Consider the following 9,288-nt stretch of genomic DNA (forward strand, 5'->3'; position numbering starts at 1 on the left):
CCACAAATCCTGAGCCCGGGGTATGGAGGTCGTGTGGAGTACCTGAGAAATATGCAGAGTGACTCCACCCTGAGAATCACAGACCTGAGAGAGGAGGATTCAGCAGTATAAGTTAAGAGTCATAACAGATCAGACAAAACTGGGAGCCCACCTTCCCTGGAACATCTCTGACTGTCACAGGTAACACTGCATGTCACATCTTATCAATACTGCAAACTATTACTTCATGATATGTGTTTTAATCCCCTTTCATTTAGGTCTGCAGGTGAAGGTGACTCCTGCCACTGTGACAGAGGGACAGAAGGTGACACTGACCTGTATCACCAACACCTGTACCTTGAGTGACAACCCCAACCCCACCTACATCTGGTACAAGAACGGACATGTAACCAACCAATCTAACAGTCTGTTCCTAAACCCAGTCAGCAGTGAGGATGCAGGCAGATACTCCTGTGCTGTAGAAGGCCATGAGGATCTCCACTCTCCTGAAGAGACTCTCACTGTCAGATGTGAGTATGTGTGATCCATCTCCAGTTGTATTCTTTTAGTAACATCATCTCTTATCTATTCTATCTATCTATTATTTCAATCTATGGCCAAGTTCCATGATTGTACTCATCTCACTACTGTGGTACTACACAAACACTGTATTGTTACATTATTTTCTAAGTTACACATATTTATATTCATATTTCAATTATTTCAATCATAAGTGTAAGTTCCATGATGCTCCTCATGTAAAGCAATATGTATGAACAATGTGTTGATACATATTGTCTGCCAGATGGCCCAAAGGACAGCTCAGTGTCAGTCAGTCCCTCTGGCGAAATAGTGGAGGGCAGTTCAGTGACTCTGACCTGCAGCAGTGATGCCAACCCACCTGTGGACAAATACACCTGGTACAAGAAGAACATAACCTCACCAAAAGCATCAGGACAGAGTTACAATATCACTAACATCAGCTCTGAGGACAGTGGAGAATACTACTGTGAGGCCCGGAATAAAATAGCATCTAAGAACTTTACAGCTCTGATGATCATTGTAGCAGGTCAAGATTCATCTTCAATACTTCAATACAAAACTACATGTTTCAATTTAGTCTTAATCATTATACGTTGGATTATTACTCCTTAGTTTATAACTATACATTGTGTTATAAGATCCCTTAACAAGTATTGCATTAATGTCCTGTATTTAAGTTTATTTTTAGTTTATTATATCATGCCATGTACTCACATCATCCATATTATATTATAGTTAAACAAACCTCAGTTATGACTACAGCTGTTGGAATCATAGTGGTTGTTCTGGTTCTCATCCTCTGTCTCTCTGGCTTCACGTGGTTTAGGTGAGTGAATTGTATTATTTATTATTTATTATTTAATTGATTGATTGATTCATTCATTCATTAACAAACAGGAAGAAGGCCTCCAAATCCACCTCTGACACAAGAGACACAAGTGATATAGCAGGGACAGCGGAGTCACTCACCACCTTCCGGAGACATTTGAAACCCCACCTCTTTAAGGAATACCTGGGATAGGATAAAATAATCCTTCTACCCCCCCCCCCCCCCCCAAAAAAAAAAAAAGGTGAATGCACCTATTTGTAAGTCGCTCTGGATAAGAGCGTCTGCTAAATGACGTAAATGTAAATATATTAGAAAATGGACAGGTGAGTCTGTTGGAATCAGAAGATGACTGTGATGTCTGGGTATTGCTTTGTGGAACATTTCCACTCCTCATGTTGTCTGTCCTCTTTCTCCATCAGGGAGACTCTAGTCCAGTATATGACAACATCTCAGGCATGGCCATCTCCCCTACTGCAACACAGACAGCAGCCAACGTAGACCAGGATGTTGTTCACTACACCAGCGTCCACTTCTCTCGCTCCAAAAACCAGGAAGTCCCTCTGTACTCCACCGTCCAACTGCCTCAACCCCAGAAACAGGACGAGGATGTCCAGTACGCTGCTGTGAAATTCAACCGCCCCACTGCTGCCACCCAGTAAGCATATTCTGCATTAAGGTAATTCATATGCTGCTGCTTATTGTAGGAGATGTCATCAATAAGCAAAACAGTTGACCCATAGTGACCACTAGTGATGTCATTTCCTTAAACTACGAACCCAACAATGGACATCTCAAGAAAATTACTTTGACATGTATTGATGTAATGATGGTTTTGAGGAACTGCTCATTATGCGTTCCAAATGGCATCATATTCCCTATTTAGTGCACTACAAAGGCAGTGCACTATAAAGGGTATAGGGTGCCAACATTTGGGACGCAACCTTTGTTTCATTTCTGTTTCTCTCTCTTCAGACCTGCAGCAGCACAATCAGCTGAGGAGGACCCCTCTGTGATCTACAGTCAAGGCAGTCAACAAACCCAGAACCAAGAAGACCTGAACACAACAAACCCAGAACCAAAAAGACCTGAACACAACAAACCCAGAACCAAGAAGACCTGAACACAACAAACCCAGAACCAAGAAGACCTGAACTCAACAAGTTTGACAAAAATCCATATATTCAAAATAAGTGCCATAAAGCTTGAGGGGGTGTGGAATATTGGCCATTATAAACTGAGTGGTTTATACCACGGCTAAGGGCTGTTCTTGACACAAAGCGGATATGCCGTGGTATATTGGCCTGATTGCTATTAGAAACTGGTTACCAACATAAATAGTATTTTTTACGCCATACCCGTGGTATATTGTCTGAAATACAGTATTCACTTCTGAAATGCAGTTTCAGTCAGTCAGCATCCAAGACCCAAACTAACCAGTTTATAATAGTAAATAATAATATAGTTGAACATTTTATAAGTTTAATATTTCTTAAGTAAAATCGTTAATATTTCTGAGTACCAGATCTTTAAAAAATATATGTATTTCTGAAGTAGGCAACCTCAAGGTCCTAGTTATTGTGTTTCTATTATATTGTATTACTTCATATGCTACTATTAGATGATACACATCCTAGAAGTTTGCTTGATTTTTTTATAAATATTTTTAATTGTTTTTATTACAAACTATGGCACAATTTTGCCTCAATGTCCAGGAAAGAGTTCTGCTTGATACAACATTTCTTAACGCTTTTATGAAATGTTTTTTTTTGTAAACTGTGTAAAGTGTGACATTTTTTCTGATACATTTTTAAGAATAAATGTAATTGTCATTGTTTTGACCTTATTATAACACTATCTTCAGTGGAGTCTTTAGCAAAGGCCAGCCAACCTTTTGATACAGTATGCGTTGATGAGTATCAAATCTGTCTCCTGTTATTAAACAAAAGGCACTATGGTAGATGGCATCCAAAGGGTTAAGAGTAGTAGCAGCTGCACTTTGATAAATAATATCACCATAATCAAGAACAGATAAAAAGGTTGACTGAATAATCTGCTTCCTAGTGCTTAGAGAAAGGCACGACCTGTTTCCGTAAAAAAAGCCAACTTTAAATCTTATCTTCTTAACCAGCTCATCTATATGTTTGTTAAACATCAAATCCAAATGCCTACACACACACACACACACACACACACACACACACACACACACACACACACACACACACACACACACACACACCCACACACACACACACACAGACAGTCATACACATGAACATGCACACACACAGACACACACAAACATTCACGCACACAAACGTGTTTTATCAACACTACATGCAAAAGGTTCTCGTTTTTTAAAATCGTTTTGGTTTTATTTTCACCCATACGTGGTACATTTTCACGACTCTTAGTACAAAACTCCAAACTGGTTACACTTATAACGCAGCCAGTCTTTCATTCAAAACCTGTCATGGTACATTAATTTTGATTGTAAACATCTATCACCACACATCCATTAATTCAAAATATAAGTTAATTCTGATATGTAATGAGAACATTGGTTTAATCACCAAAACACAACATACTATATTTTCAATTTAGTCATTTTAACTACCAGTTAATCCAATAGCAAACAATGCAAGATATGTGTTTCAAATCGCCCTTAGAAGTGCTGAAAGTAATATGCTACTGTACTGTAAATTACACCGTTTTCACATTAGGCAATACACTTACATTACCCAACAAAATTGACAGAAGATCTATAATTTCCATAATATCTATCCAATGTGCAATCAAAGGTGATCAATGAAGACATCCTCTACACATAATTCATGCAAAAATGAAACAAATAAAATGAATGAAAATTAAACAACCTTTAGCACGCATTAATTTGCATCAAGCCTGTCTTGAGCATTTGGCTATAAATTATCATCCACATCATAGTGAATGTCTCTCACTGTTGCCGCTTGCTATAGACCCCCCTCAGCCCCCAGCTGTGCCCTGGAGACCATATGTGAATTGATTGCCCCCCATTTATCCTCAGAGTTTGTACTGCTTGGTGACCTAAATTGGGATATGCTTAATACCCCAGCCATCCTACAATCCAAGCTAGATGCCCTCAACCTCACGCAAATTATCATCGAACCTACCAGGTACAACCCTAAATCCGTAAACATGGGTACCCTCATAGATATCATGCTGACTAACATACCCTCTAAATACACCTCAGCTGTCTTCAACCAGGATCTCAGCGATCACTTCCTTATTGCCTGCGTCCGTAACGGGTCCGCGGTCAAACGACCACCCCTCATCACTGTCAAACGCTCCCTAAAACACTTTAGCGAGGAGGCCTTCCTAATTGACCTGGCCCAGGTATCCTGGATGGATATAGATCTCATTCCGTCAGTAGAGGATGCCTGGTTGTTCCTTAAAAGTAATTTCCTCTCAATCTTAAATAAACATGCCCCATTCAAAAAATACAGAACTAAGAACCGATATAGCCCCTGGTTCTCCTCAGACTTGACTGCCCTTGACCAGCACAAAAACATCCTGTGGCGTACAGCATTAGCATCAAATAGCCCCCGCGATATGCAACTTTTCAGGGAAGTTAGGAACCAATATACACAAGCAGTCAGGAAAGCAAAGGCTAACTTTTTCAAACAGAAATTTGCATCCTGTAGCACTAACTCCAAAAAGTTTTGGGACACTGTAAAGTCCATGGAGAATAAGAGCACTTCCTCCCAGCTGCCCACTGCACTGAGGCTAGGAAACACTATCACCACCGATAAATCTACAATAATCGAGAATTTCAACAAGCATTTTGCTACAGCTGGCCATGCTTTCCATCTGGCTACCACTAACCCGGCCACCAACTCTGCACCCTCTGCTGCAACTTGCCCATGCCCCCCCCGCTTCTCCTTCACACAAATTCAGACAGCTGATGTTTTGAAAGCGCTGCAAAATCTGGACCCCTACAAATCAGCTGGGCTAGACAATCTGGACCCTTTCTTTCTAAAACTAGCCGCCGAAATTGTCGCAACCCCTATTACTAGTCTTTTCAACCTCTCTTTCATAACGTCTGAGATCCCCAGAGATTGGAAAGCTGCCGCGGTCATCCCCCTCTTCAAAGGGGGTGACACTCTAGATCCAAACTGCTACAGACCTATATCCATCCTGCCCTGCCTTTCGAAAGTATTCGAAAGCCAAGTTAACAAACAGATCATCGACCATTTCGAATACCACCGTACCTTCTCCGCTATGCAATCCGGTTTCCGAGCTGGTCACGGGTGCACTTCAGCCACGCTCAAGGTCCTAAACGATATTATAACCGCAATTGATAATAGACAGTACTGTGCAGCCGTCTTCATCGACCTGGCCAAGGCTTTCGACTCTGTCAACAACCGCATTCTTATTGGCAGACTAAATAGCCTTGGTTTCTCAAATGACTGCCTCGCCTGGTTCACCAACTACTTCTCAGATAGAGTTCAGTGTGTCAAATCGGAGGGCCTGTTGTCTGGACCTATGGCAGTCTCTATGGGGGTGCCACAGGGTTCAATTCTTGGGCCGACACTTTTCTCCGTGTATATCAATGATGTCGCTCTTGCTGCTGGTGACTCTCAGATCCACCTCTACGCAGACGACACCATTTTGTATACATCTGGCCCTTCATTGGACACTGTGTTAACAAACCTCCAAACGAGCTTCAATGCCATACAACAATCCTTCAGTAGCCTCCAACTGCTCTTAAACACTAGTAAAACTAAATGCATGCTTTTCAATCGAACGCTGCTGGCACCCGCCCACCCGACTAGAATCACCACTCTCGACGGGTCTGACCTAGAGTATGTGGACAACTACAAATACCTAGGTGTCTGGTTAGACTGTAAACTCAACTTCCAGACTCACATAAAGAATCTCCAATCCAAAGTTAAATCTAGAATCGGCTTCCTATTTCGCAATAAAGCCTCCTTCACTCATGCTGCCAAACATGCCCTCGTAAAACTGACTATCCTACCGATCCTTGACTTCGGCGATGTAATTTACAAAATAGCTTCCAACACTCTACTCAGCAAATTGGATGTAGTCTATCACAGTGCCATCCGTTTTGTCTCCAAAGCCCCATACACTACCCACCACTGTGACCTGTACGCTCTTGTTGGCTGGTCCTCACTACATGTTCGTCGTCAAACCCACTGGCTCCAGGCCATCTATAAATCACTGCTAGGCAAATCCCCGCCTTATCTTAGCTCATTGGTCACCATAGCAGCACCCACCCGTAGTCTGCGCTCCAGCAGGTATATCTCACTGGTCATTCCCAAAGCCAACACCTCCTTTGGCCGCCATTCCTTCCAGTTCTCTGCTGCCAATGACTGGAACGAATTGCAAAAATCTCTGAAGCTGGAGACTCTTATCTCCCTCAATAACTTTAAGCATCAGTTGTCAGAGCACCTTACCGATCACTGCACCTGTACACAGCCCATCTGAAATTAGCCCACCCAACTACCTCATCCCTATATTGTTATTTATTTTGCTCTTTTGCACCCCAGTATCTCTATTTGCACATAATCTCTTGCACATCTAGCATTCCAGTGTTAATACTATTGTAATTATTCTGCACTATAGCCTATTTATTGCCTTACCTCCATAACTTGCTACATTTGCACACACTGTATATATATTTTCTGTTGTATTTCTGACTTTATGTTTTTTACCCCATATGTAACTCTGTGTTGTTTTTATTGCACTACTTTGCTTTATCTTGGCCAGGTCGCAGTTGTAAATGAGAACCTGTTCTCAACTGGCTTACCTGGTTAAATAAAGGTGAAATAAAAAAATAAAATAAAAAAATGACATAGGTGACCCCTTCACCTTGACAGGCCTGCTCAATTTCACTGAGAAACACAATGAGGTGTGCAGCGTTGTAGGATCCAAGTCATGGCCTACGTCCTACCACACCATCTTTAGTGCTTTTATAGTATAGTTCCAGTAATGTATTGTGAAGTAGCATGTGCATCACATAGTAACAGTGATACAGTATATAGTGCTGTACCTGAACATACTCATATAGCTGTTTTATCTGGTGGTTGTTCCTCTCAAAAGGCACCAGGTAAATGTGTTCCATAGATACCTGCTGCCTCTTCAAAAGGCAGGTGATTATTAGTAGGCTGATGGATGCACATTGGCAAAGGTGTCATCATTCTCCTCAATGGCCTGCTTTATTTCAGACAGCCATATGTCATTCCTGGCCCTCACCATTTCCACAACTGCCCACTCCTGCTGCTAGGTCAGCACACTACCACGGTCACCACATGCATTACAATGTGTAATTTACTTTAAATGTAATGGTAAAGCATAGTGCATATCCTGCAGATTAACCGGTTTTCTTGGCGAAATGTTTTCATAATCTAATTGACAGCTGATCTTTTTCAGATTGGGATGAACTAATCTGGCAGCCTCTGCCATGGCAAGGCCTCTTGGCCCGGACTTCATTAGACACGACAGTTCCCTGCCGTCTGCCTCCCTCTCTCTGATGTCCACCTCTTTGACCTCTTTGATGGGGCCCATGTCCACCTCTTTGACCTCTATGATGGGTCCGTTGTCCACGAGCTCTTTGATTTATTCCTCTCCCTTGCTGTCTATCCTGCTCCATGTTGAAAGAAATTGCAAGTGTTCACACACCCCCTTTTATATGGTGACCAATTGTGGTTACCACTATGTGATATCAGTTAGCAATAACGAGTTGTCATTATGTATGATTATCATGTATCATACATGTAATTTAGATGTTTATACTTTACAAACACACATTTTATTTCTGTAGTTCTCAAAATCCATAATATAGTAGACAAACCAGTTAAAAATCTATAGGTTTACCAAAATGGTTAAGTGATTAACCATTAAGCACAGCTGGATTAAGTGATGGTCAAATGTATTTAAACAAATGAGAAGAGAATCATATGAAAAGTATTGTGAGCATTGCATTGTGAAGGGAAATTACTTTATATGAAAGGTATTTCTAGATGAAATACTGATTATGTTTGGTGAAAAAGTTACTGTGTGATTTTTTGTGTTTTACTCAGTCATTTGAAAATGAGCTTAAAGTTTACAATATGTTTTTATTTTTTATTTTTTTGGGGGGTGGGGTAAGGGGGGATAGAAGGATTACTTTATCCTATCCCAGGTATTCCTTAAAGAGGTGGGGTTTCAAGTGTCTCCGGAAGGTGGTGAGTGACTCCGCTGTCCTGGCGTCGTGAGGGAGCTTGTTCCACCATTGGGGTGCCAGAGCAGCGAAAAGTTTTGACTGGGCTGAGCGGGAACTGTGCTTCCGCAGAGGTAGTGGGGCCAGCAGGCCAGATGTGGATGAACGCAATGCCCTCGTTTGGGTGTAGGGACTGATCAGAGCCTGAAGGTACGGAGGTGCCGTTCCCCTCACAGCTCCGTAGGCAAGCACCATGGTCTTGTAGCAGATGCGAGCTTCAACTGGAAGCCAGTGGAGTGTGCGGAGGAGCGGGGTGACGTGAGAGAATTTGGGAAGGTTGAACACCAGACGGGCTGCGGCATTCTGGATGAGTTGTAGGGGTTTAATGGCACAGGCAGGGAGCCCAGCCAACAGCGAGTTGCAGTAATCCAGACGGGAGATGACAAGTGCCTGATTTAGGACCTGTGCCACTTCCTGTGTAAGGCAGGGTCGTACTCTCCGAATGTTGTAGAGCATGAACCTACAGGATCGGGTCACCGCCTTGATGTTAGCGGAGAACGACAGGGTGTTGTCCAGGGTCACGCCAAGGCTCTTCGCACTCTGGGAGGAGGACACAACGGAGTTGTCAACCGTGATGGCGAGATCATGGAACGGGCAGTCCTTCCCCGGGAGGAAGAGCAGCTCTGTCTTGCCGAGGTTCAGCTTGAGGTGGTGATCCGTCATCCACACTGATATG

The sequence above is a fragment of the Coregonus lavaretus genome (assembly GCF_964263955.1).
Source record: "Coregonus lavaretus genome assembly, contig: HAP1_SCAFFOLD_440, whole genome shotgun sequence".
NCBI classification, from domain to species: Eukaryota; Metazoa; Chordata; class Actinopteri; order Salmoniformes; family Salmonidae; genus Coregonus; species Coregonus lavaretus.